Source organism: Homalodisca vitripennis, chromosome X (assembly GCF_021130785.1).
Source record: "Homalodisca vitripennis isolate AUS2020 chromosome X, UT_GWSS_2.1, whole genome shotgun sequence".
Lineage (NCBI taxonomy): Eukaryota > Metazoa > Arthropoda > Insecta > Hemiptera > Cicadellidae > Homalodisca > Homalodisca vitripennis.
Window position 1 is genome coordinate 161,188,361 of NC_060215.1, and position 19,264 is coordinate 161,207,624.

Genomic DNA, 19,264 nt, shown 5'->3' on the forward strand with positions numbered 1-19,264 from the left:
AAAGATGAGATAGAGATTGAAGCTCGAGAAATTCATGCACCAGTACGAAAAAAGTTTAAAAAGAGAAAAATTATAACATTAGGAATTGACGATTTATGGGCAGCAGATTTAGTTATAATGTCTAACTATTCAGATCAAAATGATGGATTTAAGTATATGTTAAATGTTATTGATACTTTCTCAAAATATGCTTGGTCAAGAGCTATCAAAAGAAAAAACGGCAAGGATATTTCAAAAGCTTTCGAAGATATAGTAAAAGATGCCATAAGGATCAATCACAAACCTCCTAACCTACTTCATACAGATAAGGGTTTAGAGTTTAAAAATAAAGAATTTAACGATGTTTTGAGGAAATACAACATTAAGATTTATCATACTGAAAACGAAGAGAAATCAAGTATTGTAGAGAGATATAACAGAACTCAAAATGAGAGAATGAAAGTAATTTTTGAGATTAATAAAAACTTTAAATGGATCGATATTCTTCAAAAAATCGTAAACAATTATAACGATACAGTTCACAGCACAATCAAAATGAAACCGAAAGACGTAGATAAGGATGCAGAAAAGGAGTTATTAGAGACCGTTTTCAAGTATGTTCCACCTGAAATTCACACGAAAACTAAATTTAAAGTCAATCATGTAAGAATTGTTAGTAAAAAACAAACATTTTCGAGCAAATATAAGAACAATTGGTCAAGAGAAATCTTTGTGATTTATCAAATTAATAACACAGATCCTGTAACTTATAGTATAAAAGATTTAAATAATGAAGAAATAACCGGAAAGTTTTATGAATATGAATTGAAGAAGTCAAAACTGTAATATAAATTTTCTATATATAAATGGCGCATCAAAAGAAATGTACAAAGTGCAAAGAATTTAAAGATTTAAATGAATTTTATAAAGATAAAAATAGGAAAGATGGAATGCATTATAATTGCAAAGATTGTGAAAGGGAATATCATAAAGAATTATATGATAAAATAGAAAAATTAACTTTGGAAGATAAAGAATGTCTTAAATGTAAAGAAACTAAAAAAATTTCAGAGTTTAATAGTGATCACTATAGTAGAGATAAGAAAGACTCATATTGTAAAGATTGTGTAAAGAAGAATCACCATAGATTATATTATGAAGATACTCAATGTGAATGTGGAAGAACTATAAAATGGTTAAATAATTATCAAAAACATTTACAAACAAAATATCATAAGTTAAGAGTTTAACATTTTCATCGTGTAATAATTTTTTCTATATAAATGGAGTCTCAAAAGAAATGTACAAAGTGTCAAGAAGAGAATAGAAAAGACTGTTATTGTAAGGAATTATACGATAAAATGAACAAATTAACTTTAGAAGAGAAAAAGTGTTACTTTTGTAAAGAAATTAAAAATATTTCTGAATTTAATAACTGGCAGTATAGTAAAGATAGAAAAGATGCTTTTTGCAAAGATTGTGCTAAAAAAATTTTCAGCGAAAGTTATAAAAACGAAATGCCTTGTGAATATGAAAAAAGAATTCTACAATGGTTACCTAGTTATGCTAAACATTTACAAACAAAATATAATAAATCGAGAGTTTTTAGTAAAATTTAGAAACATTTTCATCGTGTAATTTAGATATTCTATAAATCAGTCGAGATTCTGCCATATTTGTAGTAAAATGATTTCCGTTGCATAAAATATTCAAAGATTCTTTCATTTGGTTGTAGAGATTGATAGAATTTGGTTCGTCATCAATGAACAAAATCTCTAATTCAGGATAATTTATTTTTAGATGTTTTAATCGGTTTGGTATTTCTCGTTTCTGAGCTCTGATAACGTAATAAGGCCATTCCCACATGTAATTCTTCTTAACTAACACAAAAACATGGTGTTTTTTTCTTATCAAAATCTTTACATACCATATGTCTCTTCATTAATTCCATTCGCAATTCTTGATTCTCTATTTTCAATGATTTCATTTCATCTTTAATTTGTAACTGTTTTATTTTATCTTTTAACTGCTTATTTTCGTTTTCAAGTTTGTACTCGCCATATTTTCTAATACTCGGTAAAACTTCTTCTAAAACCCAATTTTGAAACGTTTCTGCAATCTTCATTTTAGATTTCAGTATTAAAGAATATATGCCTGGTTCATTGATGAAAATAGTGTCTGGATGTAATTTTTGTAAGAGTCGCGATTCGATACCCTTGTCAGAATCTATGTTTTCAAAGCTTTTTTTGTATTTTTCTTTAACATGATCTATGATAGCTTGTCTCGTATTTTTAAATTCCAATATTTCTGCAACATCTTTAGCCTTAAACCAAAATTCATTATTTTCGTCAACAATTGTAAAGATATGTTTGCTTTTAAATCTAAGTTGATTATTGAGTAGGTCTACAACTGACTCCATTTAGATATAAAAGAAATTTAACTAGTAATTTTTATTTTGAGAATGAAGGCCAGATTCATTGATAAAAACAGTGTCAGGATGAAGATTGTTAAGGGGCCATTCGAATAGCCCCTTGTTTTTTAAGTAAAAATATTGAATTTTGTCATCATCATCAACTCATTTTTATTCCTTTTGCAATCTTAAATATATTGTTGTTTTACTCTCATTATTTAATAGATTTCCTTCAGAGTCTTGAATAGTCAGAACGATTTTTTGAATTCTTTTAATATTTTGTCTAATTGGAATATAATCGATTTCATTCGGTTTTTCACTGATTTTTGATCCATAAGCAACATTTGGGAAAAATGTGTGCAAAATTTCAGATTCTTTGTGTAAATGTTCGGTATGATTTTCAAAACTAGGTTCAACGAGATTACAATGTACTTCAATTACATCGAACGGTCTAAATTTTGGCGTTTTATTTCCTAAATATACCTGATTTGGCTCAATAGTTTCTTGAACAAACCCTAACAAATCTACAATAATTGCTGAAAACATTATTCTTACTGGTGATTTTATTTGAATTTTATTAGAGAGATAATTTTTTTGCATTTCAAACTTGTTTTCGTCAAAGTTTAAAGATTTATCTGATTGTTTGAATGTTTTCAGATAATTTTTAAGGGAATTTTTTATTTGATCGAAAGTATAATATCCTTTGTTTAAACCATAGTATTTTGTTATGTTCTTCTCACTAAATCCTATACAATAAGGAGAACTTTCACTAATATTTATTACAAAATTATCAGAATAAAAGCCGCTTAAACCGATAAAATAATTTGATTCTTCCTCTAAGTGTATAGGATGATCCAAGTTTAAAACTAATTTAGAGCTTTCTGAAGTCAACTTGAACAGCTTCATTTTCGCAAGCGTTACTTCAAGATGAAAATCTTCTATTTAAATGGAGAAATTTTTAAAGCAAAAAGATCAGATAAAACTTCAAACGTTTGAAGAAAATAAGAAAGATCAACCAATCAGATTGTTAATTGTTGGTTCAAGTGGATGTGGAAAAACAACTTTATTATTGAATTTTATCTACAATAGGTTGATTCCTTATTCTAATTTGTATGTTTTTAGTAAATCTTTAGAACAAGACGCCTATAAAAAATTACAAGAAAGATTTGAAAATATTGAGAAGAACTTAAGTAAGAAAATATCATATTTTTATAATGCTTCCGAGGACATAGTTCCGTTAAGCGAATGTAAACCGAATTCTCTAATCGTTTTTGATGATTGTATTTTGGAAAATCAAGACGTTATCAAGGAATATTTCGTAATGTCTCGTCACAAAAATATCTCTTGTATCTATCTTTCTCAATGCTTTTCAAAGGTTGATAAACAAGTTATTAGAAATAATTTGAATATGTTGTGTGTTTTTAAGCAAGACGATCACTATTCGAGAAAGATTTACAACAATTATGTGGGATCTGATATGAGTTTTAACCACTTTAATGAATTGTGTGATAAAATTTGGAAAGAAGACTATGGATTTTTAACTATTAATCTAACTTTGAAGCCTAAAAATGGCAAATATTTGAATAAATTTTCCAATATAAACGTGTGATAATCTAGTTGTTTTCATGTTTTTACGTTCACGTTCCACGTTCACGTTCATGTTTCACGTTCATGTTTCACGTTCATGTTTCACGTTCATGTTTCACGTTCACGTTTTACGTTCCGTGTTCTCGTTTCGTGTTCACGTTTCCACGTTCCACGTTCACGTTTTACGTTCCGTGTTCACGTTTCGTGTTCTCGTTTTCACGTTTCGTGTTCACGTTTCCACGTTCCACGTTCACGTTTTACGTTCCGTGTTCACGTTTTACGTTCCACGTTTCGTGTTCTCGTTTCGTGTTCACGTTTCCACGTTTCCACGTTTACGTTTCAAAATTTTCCTAAATAAATGGCGAACGTAACTTCAGAAGAAGCAAAAAAACTTGATCAAATAGAAAAGAAATTAATCAAAGAATTTAAAGAACAGATTCGAATTGATGAAAAAGAACAAGAATTTATTCAAAAAATTAATCAACCTGTAACATCTGCAATAAAAAATGTTGAGGGCAAAATTGAAAATGTTTTAAGCGATAATCAAAATTTGATGAATTTGGTTCCAGTTGTACGACAATTTGCTGATATTTCGATACCAGAATCTGAGTTTGAATTGCCAAAATTACCATCTTCAACACCATTTAGACCTCGAATCATTGAAGACTCTACCATAGTTGAACCAATAAGTCCTGGAACAACGGATATAATAATTGGTGAAATTGGTAAAAAATTTCTTCCTAGAGCAAAGGATGATAAATTTGGTTTGTATTGGGACAGAAAAAAGAAAAGTTTTATGATTGGAAATTTGCCCGTGAATTTTGAGCATAATGATATCATTATTAATGAAAAAACATATGAAGGAACTCAAGGTTTATGGAGATTATTAACAGGCACTGATGTTCCAAAAGACGGTTTATATTCTGAAGAAGACTTGAAAAAGTATACTGAAATTTTATGGAAATCTGATTCAATTTACAAAAATAATGATCCATCAACTAAGAAACCAAAGTCAAGTAAAGGTAAAAAATATCTCAATTTGATTAAACCAATTTGGGAAAAAAGAATCGAAGGATCAGGTGTGAGAAAATACAGTGATAATAAGATTGAATACAGATATATCGACGATTTGACAAAACTCGATGGAATTAATAATTAGATTTATGCTCAAGAAAAGGCTGGAAACAACAATTTTTTGAACGAAAAGAAAGCGATTAAAGATTTTATTTCGAACAAACTTGATGAAATGATTGAAAAACCTGATGGAATTAAATATTTAAAACGAGTTTTGCCGGCAATAAGTTCATCTATGATTGAGGGTAGTGGACTTTTGAATGATTTTATCAACAATTTACCTTTTGAATTACACGTACCAACTTATCAGTATCTGGGGCCTGGCACAAAACTCGAAAAAAGACTAAAAAGAGGAGATCCTGGTATAAATAAATTAGATCAAGCTGCTATGGAACACGATATTTTTTATGCAAAACATAGAGACACAAATTCCAGACATATCGCAGATAAAGTTTTGCAAGATAAGGCAATGGATAGATTTTTATCAAAAGATGCTAGTTTAGGTGAAAGATTTGTTGCGCTTCCAACAGCTGGAGCAATGTTTTTGAAGAGAAAACTAGGAATGGGAATCGAAGAGAACTTGAAATTTTAACTATATAAATGGAGGTGAATGTAAATTTCAGCAAAAATCAGAAAGAAAAAATAAAATCCGCTTTTAAGAAGAAAATACCCGTTAGTATTCAATTTAAAATAGATCAACTAAAAAATGGCGAAGATAAGATATTTTTAACAAATAGACAATACAATAAACTCGAAAAACATAAGAAAAACAATAAAGGAACCAGAATAGAATTTTCTTATAATCAGTTGAAAGAACTTAAAAATGGTGGACTTTTTGAAAGATTTATTAGATTTTGGAGAAAATATTCCAGTTGTTAAAAATGTTGTTCCTTATGTTCGTAAAGCTGCTCCAATCGTTAAAAAGGATGTGATTCCTATTGTTCGAAACATTTTAAATTGGTTAGATAAAGAGTTGGAAGATGTTACAGGATCTGGATTAGATGAAAAAACTTTGAATTACGTGAAATCAAACATTGAAAAAAAAAATTTAAACCTTTAACATTCGGGGAATTGGAAGAAATCTGCAAAAATATTAAACATTTTAGAGGAATCTTCATGAGAGATACATTACCTGAAAAAGTTAAGAAATTTGAATGTGGAATTGTGAATTTAGACTCGATTATGGGAAGTGGAACACATTGGATTTGTTATTATAAAAATGATAAGAATGCATATTATTTTGATTCGTATGGAAGAATTGAGGACAAACCACCTATAGAATTGATTAAATATTTGAAAAAATCAAGCGTCTACTACAATGATTCTCAGATTCAAGACTATAAAGATCCCCCAATTTGTGGTCATTTATGTGTCTTTGTTTTGAATGAACTGAGTAATGGTAAAGATTTTAAAGAAGTTGTTAACAAATTATTGCTTAATAAATATGGATTCACAAAATATTTTTGACGTATTTGGAACACAAATTATTCAAAATGTAGATAATAGTTTGAATTTTGATAGTTTGAGAAATGAGTTTGATAACAAGTTAGAAAATGTATTACAAAACCTTCCAGATTCAGATATGTTTGCTGTCGAGATTGAAGATTTTAAAGCAGAATATGATAACAAACTTGCAAATTTCATGAGTTCAAATGAAGTTGCTGATAAAATAAAAACATTGGAAAAAGAAGTTGATGATGGTGTAAAAAAATTATTTACCAATTTAATGTCTCACATCGAAAAAGCTGATGAAATTACTGAAGCGATCCAAAGTTGAAAAGAATTATGTTAGTTTGGCTAATAAAAAGAGAATTGTCGGTGTTCGACCTGGTATTGACAAACATGATGTTGTTGTTAAAGAACAAATTTTAAAACCTCTAAAATTATCAGAAAACATCGATATTGTTGATTTACATGATCCGAATGTTAAAAATACCTTAGATTTTAAAGGAAAAAGAATTAGCGGTGTTAGTAAAGGAATTAATCCATTTGATGTTGTTGTAATGATTCAATTAGAAGATCCTATTAAAATGTTTAATGAACTAAAACAAAATTACGAGAATCATAAACAGCATGTTAAAGATTTTACAACAGAAGTCTATGACAAGTTAGAAGCCAGAAATAGAAGATCAGTAGACGATGTTGGTGAAATTAATGAAAAACTTACTAATTTTAAAGAGTCTTTTGATAAGTTTAGTTTAGATGCTACGAAAACTTTTGAGAATATTGGTCATAAATTTGTTGAAAACAATGATTCTTATGCTGTCAAATTTCAAAAATTAGAAAAAAAACTTAATAATATGGAGGAAGATCTTACTGAAATAGGTATTCGCGTAGGGTTTTATGCACGATAAATTTTCCCTAAATAAAATGGCGCTCATATATTGTGTGAGGTGTAAGGCAAAAACTGAAAACAAATGATATAAAATACTATGCAAATATCAATGGAGTTAAAAGAATTTCGGGAAAATGTGCTGAATGTAACTCAAAAAAGAGTCAATTTATAAAAACTTGATTTTGAAATTTTTTCCTAATAAATAGAGATGGCGGGACATTACAGTGCTTTCGATCTTTTTATCATGCAACACGAAAGAGATTTGAAAAAAGAACATTGGGATGACATTTCTCAAAAATATGAATTATCCGAAGATATGATGAGATTATACGTAAACAAATTGAATTGGTATAACATTGCTAAATATCAAACTTTATCATCAGAGTTCATTCAAGAAAATATACATTATCAATTAAAAGATCATATGTCTGTTCTTTGTCTCTATCAACACTTGAGTATAAAGTTTTTGGATGAAAATAAAGATACAGTTGATTGGAACAATATTATAGATAGCGGTTACTATCCTGTGCAGATTTTATTGAAATATGTGACCGAGATCGCAAAATTTAAGGAAGAGAATCCTGAATATGACGAAGTAGATCATTAAAAATGACTCTAATCTTTTTAATTATTTTACTAAAATTTATATCTTTTCTTATAAAAACGTACATTAGATCGATGAAAAAATGATATGTTTCTTATACATTATGTTTAAAATTTCTAAATTTTCTCTTATTAAATGGCGGACTACAGAAAGTATGCTAGTGATATTGAATGGGCGGAGTTTAAAAATTTCTATCCAATTAGTAAACAACATTTGAATGAACCGAATAAAAGAACTGAGTTTAATATTGATTTTGGAGATAACTTTTGCTCGTCTAACTTCCAGTTTTATATTTCTGGAACTTTAACAAAACAAGATGGTCAAGCATATCTTGGAACTGATAATGTTAGATTAATCGATAATTTTATACCGTTTTTATTTTCTAAGATTGAAGTAAGAAAACACAATAAATTGATAGAAGAAGTCGAAAACTGTGGCCAATTAAGCACAATTAAAGGAACTATTTCGTATTCAAAAAGTGATGTTATTTCTCAAACTTCTAATGGCTTTGAATCAGATTTTAAATTTGGTGTTTTTGAAGCAGCTGGAAATTTATCTCATTTTGGATTAGGATTTTTTGAAAATGTTACTATTCCGATCTATAAAGGAGGATTTTATCTAAGTTTTATAAGAGCAGAAGACGATGATGTGATTCTGAAGACTGCAACTGGAAATGTTATGCCTGTTGATGGAAAAAATAACAATTACAGATTTTTTTATTAGAGTTCCAATGATTGATTATAAAACCACGAGTAAAATTAGATTGATTGATGAAATTACAAAAAGTCAAAACATTATGTTTAATTTTCTAGATTGGCAATGTATTGAACAAAAAGGTATTTCCGGAACAACTTATTCGTTCGATATTACAAACATTTATAGAAATATCTTCAATCCCAAGTTCGTTATTATAGGTTTTCAAACAGATAGACAGAATAATCAAGAAAGAAATCCTTCAAAGTTTGATAGTTTGGATGTAAAAAATATCAGAGTAAAATTGAACGGTTCTTATTATCCAGATGAATTACAAAATTTAAACATTTCCGGAGGTCTTTTCAGAATCATGTATCAGATGTATCAAGATTTTAAGAAAGTTTACTGTAATAATAAGGAAATGTATTACAATCCTAAAGAATTTTTAGCGAAATAGACCTATTTATGTCATTGATACAACAAAGAGTTTGACAAATATTTCTGGTTCAAAGAACGATATAATTATCAATATGGATTTTCAAAAAGCTGTTACAAACGCGATTTGTTATGTTGTTGTTGTCTCTGAGAAAATTTTTAGCCTATGATGTGATTAAGAACGATATTAGAGAAATTCAGTAAAAATCACGTTATTTTCACTATTATTCATCGGATAATTTTAAAACTTTACAGAATTGTTAAAGACATTGATATAAGTATTCATTTTTAATTTCAAAAGAATATCTTAAAAAATGGGGATGATATTAACAAAAAACTATTCCAAGGTCATCTTAAGGGTTGGACCGGAAGTTATGATTTTAAAAAATACTTTAATATTTACTGATCCTATATACCAAATTTCAGCAAAAAAGCTCCAATAGTTTCTCGAGATATAAGAGTTTTAAGATAAGGGATGATTGGGGTAGTTTTTGAAAATTTTGTTATTTTCATGAAATTTTAAAGTTGAACTCGCTTGTTTTTTGAAGTTTCAGATTTTTCTGATAATTTTTTTTATTTTTTTATGAATATTAAGAAATAGGGGATGATTTCACCCTTATGGATAAGTTAAGTCGAAAGAGTTAAGTATTTACTATATGTGTACCAAATTTCATTAAAATCGGTTTGAGTGGTTTTTTGAAATATAAAATTATTAATAAACTTGTAAACTAGCACTCCTAATTGAACAACTTATATAGCAGAGATATAGCTTATATCTTTCGAGACTCTCCGTAGCTCAGTTGGTAAGACGCTTGCCTTCAAAGCCTGAGGTTCTGGGTTCAAATCCCAGAGCTTCAGGCGCGCTTTTTATTGAGGAAGACATGGTTGTCGTTCAGTGGTTGGGGACAAGTCTTTACACGAGTGGCCATAGTGTAATGACTATAGAACAAGCCGAGTAATGACAACTGTGGTTGGCGCGCCATTTGCTTCCTCACCTTTCCACTTCATTCCTTAATTCCTTCTCTTCCTTAATTCGTACATTCCTTCTCTTCCTTAATTCGTTCATTACATTCATCATTCACATCATTCATTAATACAACATTACACTTACAAAACACCCGACACAAATTCCCTAATTGTATCTCTCCATCAACTTCTACACAGTAGTTACCAAAGAAAAATGAGACTTGGGAACAAAAAAATTCCAGAGTCTAAGACCCGAATTACAGCTCCTAGCCATTAACTTGGTTGGACAGTAGCAGTGCAGGGCCAAGTCTCTAAACAATAGACACCGTAGAAGTTGAATGTGATGTGATTCCCCATAGCGCAAACACGCACACTAACAACACTACACCAAAGACACAATCATTCATTTTGTCTTTTACAATAATTGATGATGTTCATATTATTCTCTTTCATTCCTTCTAAAACTTCAAAAATATACTCTTTCGCTGATGAAAAATCTCGATTTCTTCCGGAATAATCTTTGTAATCGTACACATAATATCCTAAATAGTTGTACAATAGAATGAAATTATTTCTATTTATCTCTGTTGTAGAAATGTAAACACAAACATTTGCGCTGAAAAATTTATATCTCGGCAGACTTAGTTCCATAATCTCCATTTATAAAAAAATCTTTTTGTTTAAATGGAAGAGTATAATGCCAACTGTTACAAGTGTTCTAATAGAGGAGAAATTATCGATAAAAGATATTTAGTTTGTAGAGGTTGTAATTTAATTTTGTTAGAAAGACCTAAACCTAAGAAATTTCGAAATAAATTAACACATTTGAATAACCTGCTTACAAAATTGCAATATGGAGACAAGAAGCAAACAAAATTTGTTACAGAATTTAGAAAACAGAATAAAAATTTTTACTTATCTCTTGGAACCATTGACAAAATTATTTTCCTTTTCAAAGAATACATTAGGTTTGTAGGTATCGATACACACGTTTATTATGAAAAGATATTACCTGTATTTTTTTCATTATCTGGATGTTGAATTTGTTTATGATTTTGAACCAGAAATCCTCGATGATTTTATAGTACATTTGGAGAAATTAAACGAAGAACCTCTTGAAAAGAATGCGGTTTTACTCACATTCTCCCCGACTTCTCGAGTGAAGGTTAGCGAATTTAATTTTTTCCGTCTTTAAATTTTTTCTATTTAAATGGAGTTCTTGAAAGAGTTAAATGATATTGGAGAATGTAAGTTTAAAGAGTATAAGAAGTTAAATGAATTGGAAGAAAGGAAGAAACATAGAATCTTGAATTTGGAGAAAATGAAAGATAAATTCGGGTTTACAATAATTGCCGAGTTGGAAGATTGTAAAGTACACTTGCCGAACAGATTTTTGACTGTTTTGGATGAAAAAAAGATTAAAGAATTAAACAAAAATGAAAAATTACACTTGATTGTTACTGGAAAGAAGACTATAAAAGATAAAGAAATTATAACAATTAACTTTGTAGAATAAAGTCTTAACTCTAAAACTTGCAGTCCCTCCCCACGTCATAGTACTGTTTTGATAACCATAGTTGGTGTCTTTCTTCATAGGAATCACATGGAATATTATCTACAGTAATACCTTTTGTTTCACACAAAAATGTGGCTATATTCTATAAGAAAAAATTCTATAATGCTCTTTAATGAATTGTGTTGATAAATCTTGATACTCACAAAAATTCCTAAGAAATTCATCAATTAAGTCTTGATTATCTTGAAAGAACGTATAATATGGGAAAAATGTCATAAAAAAAACGATGAAAAACTCTCTGTTTGTTTATTTTTTACTTTCTTTTCAATATCTTTCGTAATTATATTAAATATATAATCCCTTATTTTTTTCGTTTTTTGTGTGTACACGTGTGCAGTTTTCGTTCTTTCTGCAAAAGACTCTACAAGTTCTTTTAATTCTGTTTCATTTAAAGACGGTATCAACTGTTGTTGAGAATAAACCGGCAATTCACTGAATTCATCTTTGTTGCACTGTTTTAATGCTAGAAATTGTAGAGACTTTGGTGAGTTCATGTTGTTTGGTGACTATTTAGTAGAAAAGTTTTTTTATTAAAGTATGTTTTTAGTAAAAATGTTTTAAATTGATTAAATTTTATTAAGATTTCGAAGATTTTTTTTCCTTTATTCGTAGCAGATTTGACAACATTTTACAAAGCACAGCTTAAGAAAGTAGAAGCAAACAGCTGTAGATTTGGTTAATTTTTCATTCCACAGAGTAGATAGTAATGTACCGATCGCTTTTGGAGACGAACGACTGTAGATTCGGTTAATTTTTCATTGAGATTTGCTGTGTTATTTCTCAGCTTCCTTTATGGTACATTGAACAGTATTTTACATTGCTTTTCGGTCGGCTCCGAAAGTGCGCCAGGAACCCCATATTACTATCTACTTATATATATATATATATATATATATATATATATATATATATATATATATGTTAAGGTAATAACAAAAATCCTAAGGAATATTAAATAAGTTTTAGAAATGACAATAAAGTGAATATTCAAACATATATTATTATTATTACCCTTGTGGGGTTTAGACTTTACTGAAATCAGCTTGATCATGTACTAGATAATAAATATATGGCTGCATTTTCTCCGAAAGAAGATTTGTGCACTCCGGACCTAAAGAAACTTGTATATTTTTCTTTGCAGGCTGCCCTTGTCATGGCGAGAATTCTCCGACAGCGAGTTGTTCTCGTATGTGGCCCATACCCGGAGTACGTTCCTTAGCAGTTTTTGGATGAATTCCTCTTTTGCCGCATGCCTCACGAACTGTACTATTGTTCCAGATGGATTGCCTCAATTTAGCTCTCAATTTCCCACTCTGTGTCAAGCGTCCACCATCGAGTCAGAAATGTTCAAATCCAGTGCCTTTTTGCCTCTTTCACTGCACTTACTATATCTTCATTTTTCCATAGGGACACCATACATTCCGAGTGCGATGTTTTGTGAGTATTTGCCAAACCAGGTGTGAATTTTGTTTTAACATGCGTTAAATGAACATGGCGAGATTGAAATATCTTAATATTTTAATTGTGTTAACATTGTTTCAAAGTGGCAGTGGTGTGATCTAGTAATATTAAAGATTTAAGTAGGTATTCCAGTGCTATAATAATAAATGCACGCTTTGTATTATGTATTGAGAGTAATCGATTGTATTAATGACTTTCCCTTTTATGTGTTATATAATGAATTGGTTGTGTTTTAATTATCGTATTTTTCTCATGAAATAAATAACTGAATATATTTTATTACCATGTAGTACTGCTTTTTTTTGTCAATTGTTTTTAGTCTTTGTTTATACATAAAGGTTTTATCTATAACGTTTTAAAACTTGTGTCTCTGTTCCTGTATTTGTACTTAAAATGTTAATAGTACTTCTTTGTTAATTATACAAAATAGTAAATTTGTTTAACTGTTTAAAGATTTTAGTAAAATATTGTATTTAATTTTTAAAATAAATACTGTTATTAGCATTTGTCATAGATAAAAGTTCGTTCTCCAAATGCTCAAACATATCAGCGACTTTATATCCGATTCTATCTAGCCATACTTTTCTTAGATGCAATTCTCCAGTCCATCCTTTGTCTGTATAATATATTGTCAAGCAGAGTTTGCAGTTTACAGTGTATAATTAAAGCGTTTTGGAATGCAAATATGCATAGAAATTCAAACATAAAAAATACCTGTCACAATCCACCATCTTAAACAAAATAAATAAACAGACCACCTATTCTATGAGTGTAATTCCACATACTATCTTTTACTTTACTCACATACAGTATTTAAATTTATGGTTGATATTTAGCAGCAATATAATAATTTACATAATTACGAGTAATTGATTATATAAATAAATGATGTGCTTTGTAATTTAGTTTATTGTAATGTTATTGATTAGCTAACTTTATTGATTACCTATAAGCGTAATTCCACACACTATTTTTTACTTTACTCACAAACAGTATTGAAATTTGTGGTTGAAATTTAGAAGCAATATAATAATTTAAATAAATACGAGTAATTGATTATAAATAAAGTTTGTGCTTTGTAATTTAGTTTATTGTATTTTTATTGATTAGCTAACTTTATTGATTACCTATAAGCGTAATTCCACACACTATCTTTTACTTTACTCACAAACAGTATTGAAATTTGTGGTTGATATTTAGAATCAATATAATAATTTAAATAATTACGAGTAATTGATTATAAACAATATGTGATTTGTAATTTGGTTTATTGTAATTTTATTGATTAGCTACCTAATAGCTACTCAAAATAATTCATTAATTGTCTCAAAATAGCTACTTATATTTAGCTATCTAATAGCTACTCAAAATAATTGAGTAGTTGTCTTAAAATAGCTACTTATGTGTAGCTAACGAATAGCTACTCAAAATAATTGAGTAATTGTCTCAAAATAGTTACTTATATATAGCTAACGAATAGCATTCAAAATAATTGAGTAATTGTATCAAAATAGCTACTAATATGTGTTTGTGAAGTGGTTAATGTACTTACAACTTATTTCACTATGTATGTGTAAAGAACAGAGTATCCTGCACTTGTACTTGGGGTTTGTGTATGAATATATTATTCTGTATTATTATATTGGAAGACAAGGTTTATGAATAAATAAATAAAAATTTAAATCTAATAATTATATGTCTTAATATACTATGTGTTTATTTATGAATTTAATTTTATTTAGAAAAACGTGGCATCCCTTCCGTCATATTCAACAACATCTGAAAGAATTCCATAATTAGATCTTCCATAAAAAAATCTTCAACCATTTCCTATCATGTGATTTCCATTTTTTCTCCTGAAAATATTTCTAAGAAGATAATCTCTAAAGTGAGAGACGATTTTAATGTTTCCTGTCGTTATCGAAAAAAATTTAGTAATTTTTAAATCTATTCGTTGGATCACGTGGTGGTTTTAATTCTGCAGTGTTGAATGAAAAAAATCCAACTATTAATATTCTTATCTTGCCAATCGCAAAGGATGCACACAAATTTGAAAAATGAATACAATTAAAGTAAAATGTACACTTTTCAATTAATTGTATTGTAGATTTTTCAGCATTAAAAATCGTAAAAATAATAAATAGCCTTAATAGAAATGAATTTGTATTCAGGCTGTGTCACTTTGAAAACTATCTCATGTGGCATGTACGTATACTGTGAAAGCAGCTTAATATAGTTATGGTCACTATTATCTCAATTATGGGGCGGTATTTTAAGAAAGTTCCGTATTTAAAATGCAATACTGTTCAAAGGAAACAAATTATTATTCTGTACACCCTTGTATGTAAATAAATGAAGACCTTCGTCTAAAGCAGAACCGTCTCAGTAAGTTGGTGTTTCTACAGTGTTATAGTGCATTATGTTAAATATCACAGATATTAGCCAGAATCTCTTTTGAATGACTGTATTTTATAAATACCAGATGAGAGTGTCTTTATTTGTGAACGGTTGAGAATTTAAAATTGTATTTGTATTTGTTGTGTATTGGATTTGTAGTAACGACAATGAAATCTGTGAACATTTGCCATAATTTAGTGATATATTAAATAAGTAACAATAAGTTTCGATATCTGAAATACAATCTCTTGCTCAGGTGAACTACTAACCTGAGACAACGGAGACAACGGTGAGGGTCCAATTGGGGGTTAAAGTGATACAATAACACTTCCAATTTGAAAATAAAATAATTTATATTTTCATCTTGGATGCAAATATTACTAATTTCTTTTAAAACTAAACAGTATAAACAATTACATGGGTTATTCCATTACCATATATTATTATTTTATTTTTAGGTAGTATTTTTTTTACTATTAGCGATAGTGCATGATTATTTTCATTCATGCCAGCCGATATTCCTATCTGACTGACAACTATACATCAGAATTTCAAAGAAGATCGTCGTAATTAGGTAAGTGTAAGTATGAATTACCTGTGATTATTTTGGTTTCCCTAAATTTAATTTCTTTTGCATTTTGGGTTTGTCTCATTACTTTTTAAATCACGTATTAAACTTACTTTGATTACATTCCCTCCTGATGGAGAATGATGCCGCGTAGGTTATTGCCTTCTGGTGCGAGAAGTTGTAAAATACTGGAGTTGAACACAAGGATACTAATACCTTTATTGCTGGTATATACTAAGTGAAACCGAACAGTAATGTATGGCGTGTGCCGCAGCCAAATTTTCAAACTATAATTACATAATACTGAATATAAAGGAAACTTTGATTATTTGAGAGAAATCTTATAAAAATACAGAAGAATTTTTTTCTGAGTATCTCAATTATTACTAGATAGGTCCAATCTCAGCTAATTGATTGAATTAATTTAATTTTTAATTTAGATTTTAAGGGTTTTCAGTTAAGTACAGTTTTAAAATATCATAGTTTAGATTACATAAACGAAAAAAGCAGTTGCGAATGAATTGCGAAGGAATCAAGATTTACATATTTAGGGGTGGTTCTTGATCAACATTTAAACTGGGAAGCACACGTAAAACAGTTCAAACTGAATTAAAATCATCACTTAGAAAATTTTACTTTTTAAAAAACATTTGTAGCACGCAACTCTTAAGGAGTATTTATTTTTAATTAATAGAATCTAGATTGCAATATGGTGTGATTTGTTGGGGAGGGACCCACAAGTACATAATTGAAAGATTAAGAGTAATACAAAACCACTTTATAAAATTAATTCTAAGCAAACCAAAAAGGGAAAGCTCTCTTCCTCTATTTATTGATATGAAGGTTTTTACCTATCCAGCATCTTTATGTTTGTAAAGTTTGAGATTATTTTATTTGCGTAGCAGAAACACTGGGACAACAGATCTTTTATATTTGACCAGAAGCATCGATCGTAGAATGTTCAGAACGTTGAAAGTATCGAAGTCTTTAGTTAAACATTCTTTTCAGTATATCGGTCCAAAATTATTCACTATATTACCGGGAGGAAATAAAGAAAGCGCAAAACGTAAATCGTTTTTGCGTTCAAATTAAAAACTGGTTGTTTTTGTCAACCAGATGTTTCTCATTTCAACGATTATATGTAACAGGGAAGCTGTATAGCTGAAATATTTATTTGTTACAACATATTTTAGTCTCTTCTATTAATATGGGGCGAGTTGTTTATTTTTGTGTTTAATTATCACTTTTAATTAAAAATCTTTCTTTTAAACATTGTGAGTGTTACTTTTTTGTTTATTACAAGCATACAGAAAAATATTTTTGGAAAAAGTACTACAGCTTTTCAAGTATATTTTGTTTTTAGTCTAAATATGTTTGTAGTTTGTTAATTAGCAAGATAAAATTCAACTGTATCTGACAGACGCCACAAAGTGCGGCTCAACCGGTAGCAACGTAATATGTATGGACTCAAGAACTTTATTAGTTTTTATTTAATACTATCATTGACCAAAATACTTGTAAGAGTGGTCAGTGTTTTCCAGGGCATTTTTCATTTAATTTGTTTTGTGCATTTTAAATACTGGAATAAATCATTATTGTCAATTAAATAGTGGCTTCCAAACCAACTCTCCATTTACGGTGATTGAAATTTTCGTTAACAGCTTACTTATTAATCAAGATAAAACCGACTGAAGTCAGATCGCAGAATGAGCTTATGTCACGAGACAGTGCATGTGTTCATTGCAAACAGCAAGAGGTTCCGAGATGAGTCAAATCACAATCTGATGCTCCCTACATCTGTTATTTATATCCGATAGATAAAAACACTCGATTAATCGCGTTATTAGCTAAACGAAGAACAAATGTCCACCCTTAAGAAGTAGTTAAGAAATGGTCCCGACAGTTTTACGATTGGACAACAGTCCGTTTAACGTTAAATTTTACTGGTGAGAATGACTAAGGGATAATTTATTTATGGCATCAGTTTAGTAAGTCTGAATGTGTTAGAACTAGTAATATTTTATATTGTAATAAATCTTTATTTCTTACTTTTCTTTATTTTTATTTCCACATTTTCATCTGTCTACAATGACTTGTTACAGATTCTTTGGTTCCTGACTAATACGAACAAGAATATAAATATATAATAGTTACCCTAACACTATTTTACAGATAAATAGTTAAAAGAAAGGGAAATAATTTGAATTAAATTTAACACCAGAATAAGTTAAGCTAAATACGATTACAAAAGTGGAATAAATCAACATTGAAATCATAGATAATAAGAAATGACGTTTGCAATACGTTCTTATAAAACGTCTGAAGCGATAAAATATAATTTATTTCAATCTAATTCCAAAAGAAGGCTCTGTGAATAGCACAAAAATATAACATATATTTTAAACATGCTACCGAGTAATCTATCACATTGATACTTTTTTGAAGTAAACAAATACAACAAAAAATTACTTATCCACATAACTGAAGACTCATTAAAAAAAGCTACAGTTCTTTTTTAATCACGTACTTTTTATACAACATACGTTATTCATTTCCATTCGCTCGCTATTGATCATGTTAAATCAGCATAGAAGAAGATAAAGTCATAAGCAGTAAAGGAATATCTTGTGCTTTAAGTGGCATTAAGCAGCTCATTAAGGTGTCTTTGTGTTATGGAACCTCGAAAAGGGAAGAGGTATACTTTATAGTCTACCTAAGTTATTCATGCCTTATAGCGTTAATAAAACTAGATTGGATTGATGTCAATGTATTTCCGTAATTGCAAAACTCGTAGAGAAAAATCTTAATATTTTACTGATGAAACACATGGACGTTAAGGATATTCTTCTAAGAACACAATACTGCTGTGGTTTTATTTGTAATTTAAATAAATTTTAAATTTATTTATTTTTACTAATCTGATTTGTAATTTTATTGATGGAAAAGCAGATAAAGTTATGGTTTTATTTTTTTTGTTGGATTATTCACAGCCAGTTACAACATGTATGTTGACTGCCATTGCGCTAATAATATGAATCCCGTCTCAGTTTGAAAATATATTGTCTGTAAAAACACGGAAATTTGAAAACCATGTTTCGTTAAATGGTCTGAATCTCAATCAATCTCTGTCCTTTATGTAATCCCACACAATATGGTCCAGGCACTGATGTACAGAGGTC